Source organism: Muscardinus avellanarius (assembly GCF_963383645.1).
Source record: "Muscardinus avellanarius genome assembly, chromosome: 8".
In the NCBI taxonomy this organism is placed as follows: Eukaryota; Metazoa; Chordata; class Mammalia; order Rodentia; family Gliridae; genus Muscardinus; species Muscardinus avellanarius.
In genome coordinates, this window is record NC_137794.1 from 40,867,067 (window position 1) to 40,880,772 (window position 13,706).

The window sequence follows — 13,706 nt, forward strand, 5'->3', positions numbered from 1 at the left end:
TTATCCGTAAGTTAGGATGCTTCATATTATCCCATATTTGCTGGATGTTTAGGTTTTGTTGCTGTAAAGATTTCTGTATATCACTGACCGTGTTTTTGATTTTGGATGTACTGTCTTCTAACAGTAATATTCTGTTTTCCATTTCATCTAATCTTCCAGAGTTTCTTTCTATTGCTGTCTTCATTTCACTTATTGACTCTTTCATTTTATTCCAGACCTTTTTCTGATTCTTAGTGTTTCTAACTCATCTTTCATCTCCTCTAGACTTGTTTTAAATCCTTTCATGATATTGTAAATCAAGATTCTGAACTCCCCTTCTTGCATTTCTTGTAGGTCAGTATTTGTGATTTCTGTTGTCTTTTCATTATTCCTGGTTCTCGTATTTATAGCATTCTCTGTCCTGTTTTTCTGATTTCTACCCATCATTTGTGAGTATTATGTCTAGTCTAATCTTAGTATTAGGAGTTTAGAGGTATCGGCAGGTCAGCAGAGCTTTTCCAATGTTGAGGGTTGGGTGATGGGGGAGGAGCTGGGGTGATGGGTAAAGGAGTTGGATTAGGTAGAGGATATGTTTAGGTTGAGAAAGACTTTAAGTGTGATAAGGTAATATCTTGCTGAGAATGAGAGAGAGTTAATTAGTAGGACTCTTGTAGTTAGTAGAGTAAGTATGGAGATATGAAATACTTTGAGTATTAAATAAGGAGGTATATTATGGGGAAAAGTTTTTTGGGAAAAAAGTAGATAGGTTAGTGTGGGGAAGTTTGTAAGAGGGGTGAGGGAAGGAGCAAACAAACATAAATAAAATATCAACACAAGATACCAAGACTATTATGTAATCAAAGAAAAAAAACAACCAAAAGAGGAAAAAGAAAAAAGAAAAGAAAGAGGAAGAAAGAGGAACACAGGACAAGAATAAAATAAAAGGAACTAGAGGCTGTGTGAAACCAGAAAACAAAGCAAACTATCAAATATATAAAAAAAAACAACAAGTAAAAGTAAACGAAGGATGGGGAAAAAACAGAAACAAACATAACAAAACAAAAGAAATATAAAAACAAAACAAAACAAAATATGAACATCAAAAGAAAAAAATTCCTACTTATTTACGAATATGGGGTGAGGTACATATAATATTTGAATGTCTGATTGCTGTGGTAGTTTTCAGAATATAATCCAATGTCTCTTAATTTTCTTTGTACTCTATATTCATCTTCTTAAGTTACTCTCTGGGTGTTTGGACACCTTTCTTTCCTTTGACTGCTTTGGGTTTAGGTGTCAAGATGTCTGGTGTCACTGTTAATTAATTCTGTAGAATTCCCAGGTTCTGTGTATTTCCAACCTGTAGTCAGTGCCTCTGCACTCACCACCCTAGACTCAGGCCTGTGCTTCCCTACAGCAGGGGTGGAGGATGTCCAAGGTAAGCTTGGAACCTCCCTCTGAGTCCCTGTGCAGGTATTGCTTCTTGATGAATTTTCCTGTGTCTCTGGAAATTCTAACTCGGCTAGCCGGTGTGGTCCCAAGATGTACCCTGGGCAAAGGGTTGCTGGTCCCTGGACACACACACTTACTGCCAGAGTACTTCCAGTTCCCAGAGTGCAGGCTGGGTGGACTGCTATTACTGGACCCTTGTGTGAGTGGATGTAGATGCCTAGTGCATGGTCCTAGGCTCCACCAGGGTGCACTGGGCTTTGCTCTAGACTAGAACTGAGTCTCCAGCTGCTGGATGGGCTGAAACTCCCAGCAGTGGGCCAGGGGTGCAGGGTAGGTGCACACGGGTCCAGGGGCGCAGGCACAGTGCAGTGTCCAGCAATGGTCTCTGACTCAGGCGGGGCTTACAGGCTGGGGGACCGAGGAAATCTCACACACGCACAGAGCTTTGGCCACCCCAGGAAGCAGGCTGACTGGCAAGGTAAGTGCTCAGGCTCCGGTGGGGTGCGGTGACTAGGCACACAACCTGAGAGCCGAGTTTAGGGATGGGGGTGGTGCAGGCACAGGCAACTAGCGGGGGTTCTGGGGCACAGACAGGGTGCACGAGAACAGTGCTGGGTTCTGGGGCATGGGACAGATGTCCAGGGACAGTGCCGGACCTGGGGCGCATGCTAAAATCTGCAGTTTCCCTGGGGGCACTCAGATACCTGGCTTCCTTGATCCAGTCATCTGCACGGGACTCTCTGTGCCACTGTGGTCCTGTCTTTGGTGAGCGCATAGGATTCTGGTGTGGGCGCCTCTTGCTGCTTAAGATGAGGCTCTGTGACTATTTTCCATCTTGGGTTATTTTGCCATGGTGGTATCAGTCAGGACTAGGGAATGCAGTTTGGCCCGGCAGCCCGCGCAGCCCGTGCTGGTGCCGGCGGGTGGCCTGGTTGTATCTGCAGCAGGTCTGATGCCCGATCTTTGTTCTTTCTTCTTCTTCTTCTTCTTCTTCTTCTTCTTCTTCTTCTTCTTCTTCTTCTTCTTCTTCTTCTTCTTCTTCTTCTTCTTCTTCTTCTCCTCCTCCTCCTCCTCCTCCTCCTCCTCCTCCTCCTCCTCCTCCTCCTCCTTCTTCTTCTACATTTTTTTTTTTTGCAGTGGATCTCGAGTTCAGGGTTTCTGCTGAGGTACCTGGATCTGTTTTGGTTCCTGGGATGTATTTATTTTGTTGATTAAGACACTGCCTTCTAAGTAGTTGAACTTTATTTGTTTCAGCTACTGAGAAGTGCTGTGTCCCTCAGTCGCCATTTTGAATCTCTTGATGCAAAATTTCTATACTAGCAAAGGCATTTAAAACCATATCAAGAAAGTTATACACCATGGCCAAGTTGGATTCATCCTAGGGATGCAAAGCTGGCTCAACACACAAACAAAAAAATCCATGTAATTCACGAGATAAAGAGAACTAAGGGAAAAAAGATCACATGATCATTTCAACAGACACTGAAAAGGCATTTGATAAAATTTAACACCCATTTATGATAAAAACACTGCAGAGAACTGAAGTAGAAGAAACTTACCTCAACATCATAAAGGTAATACACAGTAGGTCTACAGTCAACATCATATTAAATGAAGAAAAACTACAAGAATTTAAATCAGGAATAAGACAAAGATGCCCTCTATCACCATTTCTTTTCAATACAGTATGTGATGCTAACCAGTACATTAAGGCAAAAAAGGAAATCAAATAAAGAGAGATAAAAAAGAATTGAAACTATATTTACAGATGATATAATCTTACACTTGGAAGACACAATAAACTCAATCAAAAGACTTTTAGAACTCATTAACAAATTCAGCAGTGTCTTGATTCAAAAATGTTAAAACTCAGAAGCTTTTATATATGCCAACCATAAATCCATTGAAAAAAAACCATAAAACATTTCCATTCATAATAACCTCCAAAACAGTAATACTTAAAAATAAACACAACCAAGGAGGTAAAAGACCTCCACAATGAAAATTATGAAACATTAAAGAATAAAATTGAAGAATATCTTAGAATGTGGAAAGATCTCCCATGCTCTAGAATAGGCAAAATAAATATCATCAAAATGACTATCCTTCCAAAGGTGATCTGCAGATTAAGTGTAATCACCATTAAAATGCCATGGTCAGATATAGAAAAATCAGTCCTTAAATTTTATCTGAGACAACAACATCAATATCAACAACAAAAACCTAGAATAGCCAAAATAGTTCTTAGCAATAAGAACAATGCAGGAGCCATCACAATACTGACTTTAAACTATACTACAAAAACAACATGGAATTGGCACAAAAGCAGGTATATGAAACAGAAGATTCAGAAAAAAATTCACACACAATCAACTGATTTTGTACAAAGTGGCAAAAACATACACTGGAAAAAACAGCCTTTTCAACAAATGGTGTTGGCAAAACTGGTTATCCATATGAAGAAAAATGGATCACCATGCACAAGAATGATTTCAAGATGGATCAAAGACCAGCATATAGGCATGGGTAAAAAGTTCAAGAGCTTCAAGGTCTCTGGTTTGATTTCCAAGTCTTTGATCCATCTTGAATTGACTTTTGTACAGGGTGAGAAAGTGGGATTAATTTCCAATTTTCTGCATATGGTTAACCAGTTTTGTCAACACCATTTGTTGAACAAGTTATCTTTTCTCCAGTGTATATTTTTGGTCCCTTTTTCAAAAATCAATTGGCTGAAAGTGTGTGGACTTGTTTCTGGGTCTTCTATTCTGCTCCATTGGTCTATGTATCTGTTCTTTTTTTTGCCAGTACAATTCTTTTTATTACAATGGCTTTGTAGTATAGTTTAAGTCAGGTATTGTGATTCCTCCTGCATGGTTTTTGTTGCTGAGAACTACCTTGGCTATTCTGGGCTTTTTGTTATTCCAGATAAATTTAAGGACTGATTTTTCTATGTCTGTGAGGAATGATCTTGGTATTTTAATGGGCATTGCATTAAATCTGTAGATCACTTTTGGAAGGATGGCCATTTTAATTATATTTATTCTGCCAATCCATGAACATGGAAGATCCTTTTATCTTCTAAGATCTTTGATTTCTTTTTTCTGTGTTTTATAATTTTCTTTGTAGAGATCTTTTACCTCCTTGGTCAAGTTTATTCCTAAGTATTTTATTTTTTTCTGAGAGATCCTGAGTGGACGTGTTTTCTGAATTTCGTTTCAGTGGATTTATGGTTGGTGTACAGGAAAGCTTCTGATTTTTTAAGATTGATTTTGTATCCTGATAATTTGCTGAGTTTGTTGATCAGTTCTATAAGCCTTTTGGTTGAGTTTGTTGGGTTTTCTAAATATAGTATCATGTCATCTGCAAATAGTGAAAGTTTGAGTTCTTCTTTTCCTATGTGTACTCCTCTGATTTCCCTTTCTTGCCTTATTGCTCTGGCTAGGGTCTCTAGTACTATATTGAAGAGAAGTGTTGAAAATGGACATCATTGTCTCATTCCTGTTTTTAGGGGGAATTCTTGAAGTTTTTCCCCATTTAATATGATGTTGGCAGTGGGCTTATTGTAGATTGCCTTAATAATGTTGAGATATGTTCCTTCTATTCCAATTCTCTGCAGTGTTTTTTTTTTATCATAAATGGATGTTGAATTTTATCAAATGCTTTTTCAGCATCTATTGAAATGATCATGTGATTTTTGTCCTTGGTTCTGTTTATATGGTGAATTTCATGGATTGATTTTTGTATGTTGAACCAGCCTTGTATCCCTGGGATGAACCCTAACTGGTCATGGTGAATGATTTTCTTAATATGGTTTTAAATGCATGTTGCTAGTATTTTGTTTAATATTTTTGCATCCAAGTTCATCAGAGATATAGGCCTGTAGTTTTCCTTCCTTGAATTGTCTTTTATTCAGTTTGTGTATTAGTGTGATGTTGGCTTCATAGAATGTATTTGGGAGAGTCCTGGTTTTATATATTTCGTGAAATTGTTTGAGGAGTATTGGGGTTAGCTCTTCTATAAAGGTTTTATAAAATTCACTTGGGAAACCATCTGTTCCTGGGCTTTTCTTTGATGGTAAGCTCTTTATTGCTGTTTCAATCTCTTTTATTTTTATTGGTTGGTTTAAGTGTTCTATATATTCTTTTTTTTTTGATGGTACTGGGGTTCCTGGAACCCTTCTACCTCCGGGCTATACTCCCAGACCTATTTTTACATTTTTATTTGGAAACAGTGTCTCCTAAGCCAGTGTGCGTGGCTGGCTTCGAACCTGTGCGATCCTCCTGTCTGCCTCCCAAGCGCGGGGATTACAAGAGTGCGCCACCACGCCCGGCTAAGTGTTCTATATATTCTTGACTCAGTGTGGGAAGGTTGTATTTATCTAAAAAGTTGTCGATTTTTTCCAGAGTTTCCATTTTGTTGAAGTATAGTTTTTCAATGTAGTTTCTGATAATCCTCTGGATTTCTACACTGTCAGTAGTAATTTCTCCTTTTTCTTCCCTTATCTTTAAAATTTGTGTTGATTCTCTCTTTTTTAGTTAGGTTGGCTAGTGGTTTATCTATCTAGTTAATTTTTTCAAGAAAGCAGCTTTTGATTTTGTTGATTTTCTGTATTGTTTTTTATTCTCTATTTCGTTAATTTTGCTTTAATTTTAATAATTTCCTGTCTTCTACTGGCTTTGGGGTTAAATTGTTCCTGCTTTTCAAGGGCTTTGAGGTGTGTCATTAGGTTATTTATTTGAAGATTTTCTGTTTTTCTTATGTGAGCACTCAGTGCTACAAATTTTCCTCTTAATACTGTCTTCAAAGTGTCCCAGAGATTTTGATATGTTGTATGTTTATTTTCATATGTTTCTAGAAATTTCTTGATTTCATCTCTTACATTTTCTAAGACCCATTCTTCATCCAGAAGTGTGGTGTTCAGTCTCTACATGTTTAAGTTATTTCTCTGGGTCTTCTTATAGTTGATTTCTAGTTTATTCCATTATGGTCTGAAATGACACAGGGAAGTATGTAACATTTTTTAAATTTGCTAGTGCTCATTTTGTGTCCCAGGATGTGATCTATTTTGGAGAAGGTTCTGTGAGCAGCTGAGAAAAGTGTAAACTCCGCTGTAGTTGGGTGAAATATTCTATATATGTCCAACAGGTCCATTTGGTTAATGGTATTCATTAGTTCTGAGGCATCTTTACTAACCCTTTGTCTGGAAGATCCGTCTAGTGTTGTTAGAGGTGTGTTGAAGTCTCCCAGTATTATTGTATTGGAATTTATGTTTAACTTCATGTCACTAAGATTTTGATTTATGAAAGTAGCTGCACCTATGTTTGGGGCATAGATGTTGATTATTGTTATTTCCTCTTGCTGGATTATTTCTTTTACCAGTAAAATATGACCTTCTTTGTCTCTTCTAATAAGTTTGGGTTTGAAGTCTAACTTGTCTGATATCATAGTTGCTACTCCTGCTTGTCTTCGAGTTCCATTAGCATGGATTACCTTGCTCCAGCTGTTTAACTTGAGTTTGTTCCTATCTTTACTTTTAAGGTGTGTTTCTTGTAAGCAGAAGATGTGTGGATTCTGGTTTTTAATCTATTTTGCCACTTTATGTCTTTTTATTGGGGAGTTGAGGCCATTTACATTCAGTGTGATTATAGAGAGATAAATTTTAATTCCTAACATGTTAAGATTTCATTTCTGTTTGAAATACTGTTTATTCTTCTTTGATTAGTTGTATGCTGGATGGGAAATCTTGTTTCTTTGGTTCTGGCATGTATTATATATTTATTCTTTGTAGTTAATCTCTTTGAGTATTTTCTCTAGCTCTGGTTTTGAAGACATAAATTCCTTCAGTTTCTGTTTGTCATGGAAGCTTCTTATTTCCCCATCTAATTTGATAGATAGTTTTTCTGGGTAGGAATTTTTTGGCTGGAAGTTGTTTTCTTTCAGAGTTTGGAATATGTTACTCCACACCCTTCTGGCTTTCATGACTTGATTTGGGAAGTCTGGAGTGATTCTAATTGGTTTGCCTCTGAATGTCACTTGTCCTTTTGTTTTTGTTGCCTTTAAGATTCTCTCCTTGGCTTCCACAATAGTTATTTTGACAATTATGTGGCATGGGGATTATTTTCTCTGATCCTGTCTAAAGGGAGTTCTATAAGTTTCCTGGACCTGTGTATCAACCTCTTGCTCTATGTTTGGAAAATTATCTGCTCACTTCCTTGAAGTGATTATTGATCCCTTTGGTTTCACCTTCTTTTCCCTCCTCTATTCCAATTATTCTTAGGGTAGCTCTCTTAAAATGGGTCCATATTTCTTCAATGTCAAATTCCTGCTGCCGGATTTTTTTTTTTCTAAATTAGAGACTATGTGTTCATTTTTGGAGTGATCATCTTCTAGCAGTGAGATTCTATTCTCCATGTGGTCTAATCGGTTGTTTATACTTTGAATTGAGGCCTTTACTTCAATGATTGCATCCTTTATCTCTTTTTGACTCTCTCTGAACTCTTTTAGAAAGTCCTCTATTATTTCTAAAGTTATTTTCCTAATTTGATCTTCTAGATATCTCTGAATTTTTGAGTTGTCAGATTCTGATATTGTGGGGTTGTGGGCATTCATTGCTCCATTTTAATTTCTCTTTCCCATGATTTTGAAAGTTTGTGCCTTCTCTGGGTTCTTCCCTGGGTCACTATGACTTCATGTAAGGTGCTCTGGATCTTGAGTCTGTGGTATCTCAGTCACCAGTACTCCTTTACTGGGTTGTATTGCAAATTCTCAGACCCAGGTAGTCAATCAAGGCTGCATTAGACCATGGGGGTGCCAGCCTGGCATTCTCCCACGGGGAGCTGCAACTATGGTGTGATATCTCTGCCGTCACCACTCCCCCACTGGGTTGGACTGCAAAAATCTCTGACCCAGGGAGACTATCTGTGCAAGTCCGTGGGAGTGCAGTACTGGGATTTCTCCTCTAGGGGCCGCAATTTGACTCTTGGTTGTTGCGTGCTCTGATGGAACTGTAGTGGACTTGTTGAACTCGCTGCTGCTGCTGCTGGAAAAATGGCGCCACTGTCACGCCCTCAGCTGTGAGGCTGGCATATTTCTTCTCTGGTTTTGAGCTCCGCTCTGAGTCCCTGCAGGGTGTGCTGAGCCTGGCCCCTGGGAGCTTTAGACGCTCCTTGTGCTGAAAAAACTGCTAAATTCTACCCAACTGTTCCGCAGCTGCTCACCTCAGCTCGCTGTCTACCCCTCCTCTCTGGAATCTGGTGGCTTTTTGAGTGCGCTGATCTGGAGCCGTCTGGTGAATTCGCCGCTGCCTCTGGCAGTATGGCACTGCTGCTGAATCCTCGGCTGTGAGGCCGGTGTATCTCCTCTCTGGTTTTGAGCTCAGTTCTGAGTTCCCCTCCTCTCTGGAGCCTGGTTCTGTGAGGGAAGATGGCGTCGGCACGGCTCCGGCTGTGGCACTGCAGGCTGGTTTCTTTTCTGGTGTCTGGTTGTTCTTCCAGCCCTCTTTTTCTCTGTCCTTTGTATTTACAGTTTTTATTTCTCTGCTGATGGTGTTTTCTGGCAATGAAAGGCACTGATTTTGTGGTAATAGAGATTGATTGTTAGCAGGACTTGTAAATGGCGTTTTTCTCCATCGCCATATTCCCGGAAGTCCCTGTTTTTTGTAAAATGTTTTTTAATCTACTTTTAGTTCTACCATCAGTTATCTTGAAGTTATTTAGAAAATTTATTTATTTTTAATTTTTATTGGTACATTTTAGTCATACATCTTAATGGGATAAAAGACTTGTGTAGACATACATGCACACATCACCCAATTAGCCCTTACCCAATACCCACCCCTTTCCCTCCCCATCCTTCCTTCCCATGCTTGGCATACTGATTGACTTTGATATATTTAAGTATATCATGTGCATTAGAGAGTTTCCCTCTTTCCCCTCCCATCACCTTAGATAGGTCTCCTTATTTGCTTCTCTATAGGATCTCTTTCTTCATCTAGAGTTCCTCCTGTCACCCATTTCTCCTTAGCTTTAGCACATTAGGGAAAACATTTGATTTCTTCTTTTTTGTGGCTGACTAATCTCACTTAGCATAATGTCTGGAATACAAAACTGTGGGATATGTACACAATGTAATTTTACTCAGCCATAAAGAAAAACACAATAACATCATTTACAGGGAAATGGATGGAACTAGAAAATATATTTAGTTTACATAATTAGTATTGTAAAAATGAATAACGTAAATTAGAACTCTTTTCTGTCCATGTAAGGTGAAGGATTTAATGTGCATTTATTATTCCAATTTATCCTTACCCTCTTTATTCTAATTTTTGTTAATGTCTTGGAGATTTTTCTTCAAAATGATAGCTTAAAATTATTATTTTTATATTATGTAGCTTATTTTTCTGATACTGGAGATTGAACCTAGGAGCATTCTACCTTTGAGCTATACCACTAGACCTATTTATTTTTTAAATAAAAATACATTTCTAAAATACTTCTGTAGACATTGCTCTGCAGTTTTCAGATAGGTTGTTCTGTGCATTTCAGGGTGTCTAGCAGTATACTTGACCTCTACTTCCTAGACACCAGTAGCACTTTTTCTCTCCCCTGGAGACAAAAAAAGTTTCTCCAAGTATTGTCAAATAATTTTGCTATCAAAATACCCCTTGTGATCAAAATGCAGCTGGTTGAGAACTACAGTTCTAAAGGAATTATACAAAGTTAAGCACAGTTTAGTTTAGTAGGAGGGAGACCAAAATGAGTAAAGAAATTATGAAGAGCTACAACTGAACAGATTTGAAAGCAGTGCCTGGATTCTTGCAAAACAGTTTGGTATTGCTAAGAATGAGAGTAGACCATAAACACTCATAGTGGTAAATAGTTTTGTGAATAATGCCATTATAAGATCATTTCACGACAGTGAAGACTGTTCCCATCCTTCAGTGTGAGACTGACATGGACTTAAAACACCAGTCAATAGGCCTATAGATAGATCAGCATTGCGTCCCAGGAGTCAGTTTCAAGAGCAAGACAATACATTTTAGGGTGCCTGCAGATACTCTGAAAATTATGAACTGAAGAGAAAAGGTGGGTGGTTTGCAATGAGCAGTGTAGCATGAAGTGACTCATTTATATCATTTGATAAAAGTTGGACATTTTAGGCAGAAGTTTTTTATCCTCATAGCAATTTAATCTGAAGTTCACCACATTTGAATAATCTGTCACTGCCTGGTAAAGAATTCATTGTTTTAACTCAACCAGATGTACAATAGGGCACACCTATGATTATGAATAAAAGTATGATTGCATAATTTAGTGTATCCTCCCTTTAAATTTAGAAAATAATTAGTATATACTTAATTATGCTATTATTTAAATAAACTTATACATGTTTTGGAATGAATTCAATGCATGACTACAAAGAGCACTTTGCTGTTGTTTTATTTATAATCTTTGTTCAAGGAGAAAATGACTAATTCTTTCTGGTAATGGCAATTACAGGGAAAGATGTTTCATGTAGAAACAGGAGTCTTCATGAGCAATGCTCAACTTTCCTGGCAGAGCCTTTTTTCCTTCCATTGTCTGTTTCTTGAATAGTTTGTGCATAGCCCCTACCTGATCCCCACCCTGTTCCCTCCCCATCCCTCCTTCCCATGCTTGGCTTAGTGGTTGACATCTAGTATTATAGTAATTTATCCAAAATTAACAATGATAATCTCACATAACAGTTTCATTTGTCTGATACCAAATTTTGATGACTTAAAGATAACATTTCAATATTTCTTTTTGCTTTCTTTCTTACTAGAGAATATTTTTTTCTTTTTTTAAGTGAAAATATCATACATTTATTTCTTTATTTTTCAGAAAAAAATCTATCCTAATATGGAATATGGACTCTAGATACCCAAAACGATCTTGAAAAAGAACAAAGCTAGAAGATGTATATTTTCTGATTTCAAACCTTATAAAGCTACAATAGTTGAAACAGTGTAGTATTGTTATAAAAGCAGATATATAAACCATTGGAGTTAAATAAAAGCCTAGAGGCATTGCTGGGCATGGTGGCAGCAGGAAGGGTCGTGTCGGTAGTCGAGCCTCAGGACCTGCAGCTGCCCCCGACTCACAGGAGGCCCAGGCCGCGCTCCAAGAGAGCAAAGAAGATAAGCTTAAGGAACATCTGTGAAGAAAATAAACCTTTTTGCATATAAACAGGGAAATCCAGTAGAGAACAGAGAGTGATGACGACTAAGGACCAAGTCCAAGAAGGGACACAAGTTCTGAAACCTATAACAAAAATGGCTGATAAAGAAAATATTCAAAGACCAACAGGAAACAAAAATAATACCACAATGGAAAAAAACTTGTATTCCTTTAAAAACCTCTCATGAATTAACCAATTCAAATAATGCAGTTGAAACACATGATTTTGAGGATAATAATCAAACTCTGCAGTTGTCAATGAAAGGTGATACCCAAAATCAAAACATGACACTAAGCCAGGCATTTCACCTTAAAAACACTAATAATAAAAGGAAACAAATAATTGCAGAAAAACCAAAGCAAGATGCTAATGTGCCCAAAAAACCTGTGCTTGGATCTTACCGTGGCCAAATTGTTCAGTCTAAGGTTAATTCATTTAGAAAACCTCTACAAGTAAAAAATGAGAGTTCTGCAACAACAAAGAAAGATTTAACTACTGTCTCTAATGCCACAAAGCCTGAGCCTATAAGCACCATTACTGTAACGGTGAGAAATAATAGAGCTTCAAATACAACTGCTAGTACTAAATTTGGGAGCAATAAATTTGTGAATGCTATTTCTCAGAAGATACAACTTGTGTGACCTCCTATTAGAAGTCACCACAATAATACCCAGAACACCATGAAACAAGGCACCAACAGAATCCCTGCCAGTGTTACAATCCAAAAAGGTGGGAAAGAAATATTGCAGTCAAAAACAGTTCTATCTAGTGTCAAAACCAGTTCTTCTCAGGACATAAAAAGAAATAAAGTGCTACCAAAAAGCATTGTGTCTGAAATTGTAGCTGGGCCTGCTTCATCTTCTAATACCAAACTGATAGAAAAATCAAAAGCCATTAACCAACAGAGACACACCATAGAGAAAGCTACTATTGATAGATCAACTCAGCCCAGAGAAACTGCAGAAGAGAGAAAAGCTCATCTTAGTGAGTAGAAAGCTGGCAAAGGAAGAGTGCTGAAAAGGCCTCCCAACTCAGTAGTTACCCAGCCTGCACCTGAAGGACAAAATGAAAAACCAGTTGGGTCCTTTTGGACTACCATGGCAGAGGAAGATGAACAAAGATTGTTTACTGAAAAAGTAAACAAAACATTTTCTGAATGCCTCAACCTCATTAATAACGGATGTCCAAAAGAAGAAATATTGGCTACACTGGATGACCTGGTTAAAAATATTCTAGATGCTAAACAACTCATTAAATATTGGATATGTCTTATACGTATTGAACTGATCACAAGCCCTTTTGAAAATATTATCTCAATCTTTGAGAAGGCCATTCTGGCAGGGGGTCAGCCTATTGAAGAGATGCGACATGAAATTGTAGAGATTCTAACAATAAGGAGTCAAGAAAAAGTTAATTTTGTATGAAAAAGAAGATGCAACTTGATGAAGCAAATTCTGCGTTTGAAGAGCTCAAGTTTCTAACACCAGTGAGACATTCTCGACGTCTTCAAGAGAAGACTTCTCAATTGCCAGAAATGTTAAAAGATCATTATCCTTGTGTGCCTTCACTGGAACAATGATCAGAGTTGGGAGGTAAAACTGATGCTTTTGTCTGCCGCCCTAATGCAGCACTGTGCTCTTTGTACTCTGAGGCTGATAAAACAGAAGAGGAATAAAGCTCCAATGAGGAATGAGGGTTTTTTTTCTTATTCCTGGAGTGTTTTGTGTGGGTTTGTATTTCCCTTAGGTCTGTAGTTGACCAAGTACCTAAGTATTGGAATATTAATGGCAGTTCAGTGAGGTCTTCTATTAGCATTCGTTTTATAGGAGTTGTCCATCTATGCATGGGGAAGCTTATCTTACCTTGTTAATCTCAACAGATGCTTACTGTGCTCCTTAAATATAGATAGGTTTTGTCATTATGTTTAGTTTGTTCATGTTACTAAATGGAAGTGTAGTAATGACATCATCAGAAAATTAACTTGTTCCAGATAAAATTTATATTTTTACATCAGTTTGTTTTAAAAATATATGATAAACCTCTGTCTTTAAACAGAATATTGACAACATTTTTTT

At 37.7% G+C, this 13,706-nt stretch overlaps 1 pseudogene across 1 annotated transcript; it reads left to right on the top strand.

The window, feature by feature from the left end:
• The first annotated feature begins 1,809 nt into the window (after nucleotides 1-1,809).
• On the top strand, nucleotides 1,810-13,306 carry LOC308266033 (cytoskeleton-associated protein 2-like; annotated as a pseudogene). Its single transcript has 3 exons — nucleotides 1,810-1,909; nucleotides 11,643-13,020; nucleotides 13,056-13,306. The product of its transcript is annotated as a cytoskeleton-associated protein 2-like (transcript).
• Nucleotides 13,307-13,706: the final 400 nt, after the last annotated feature.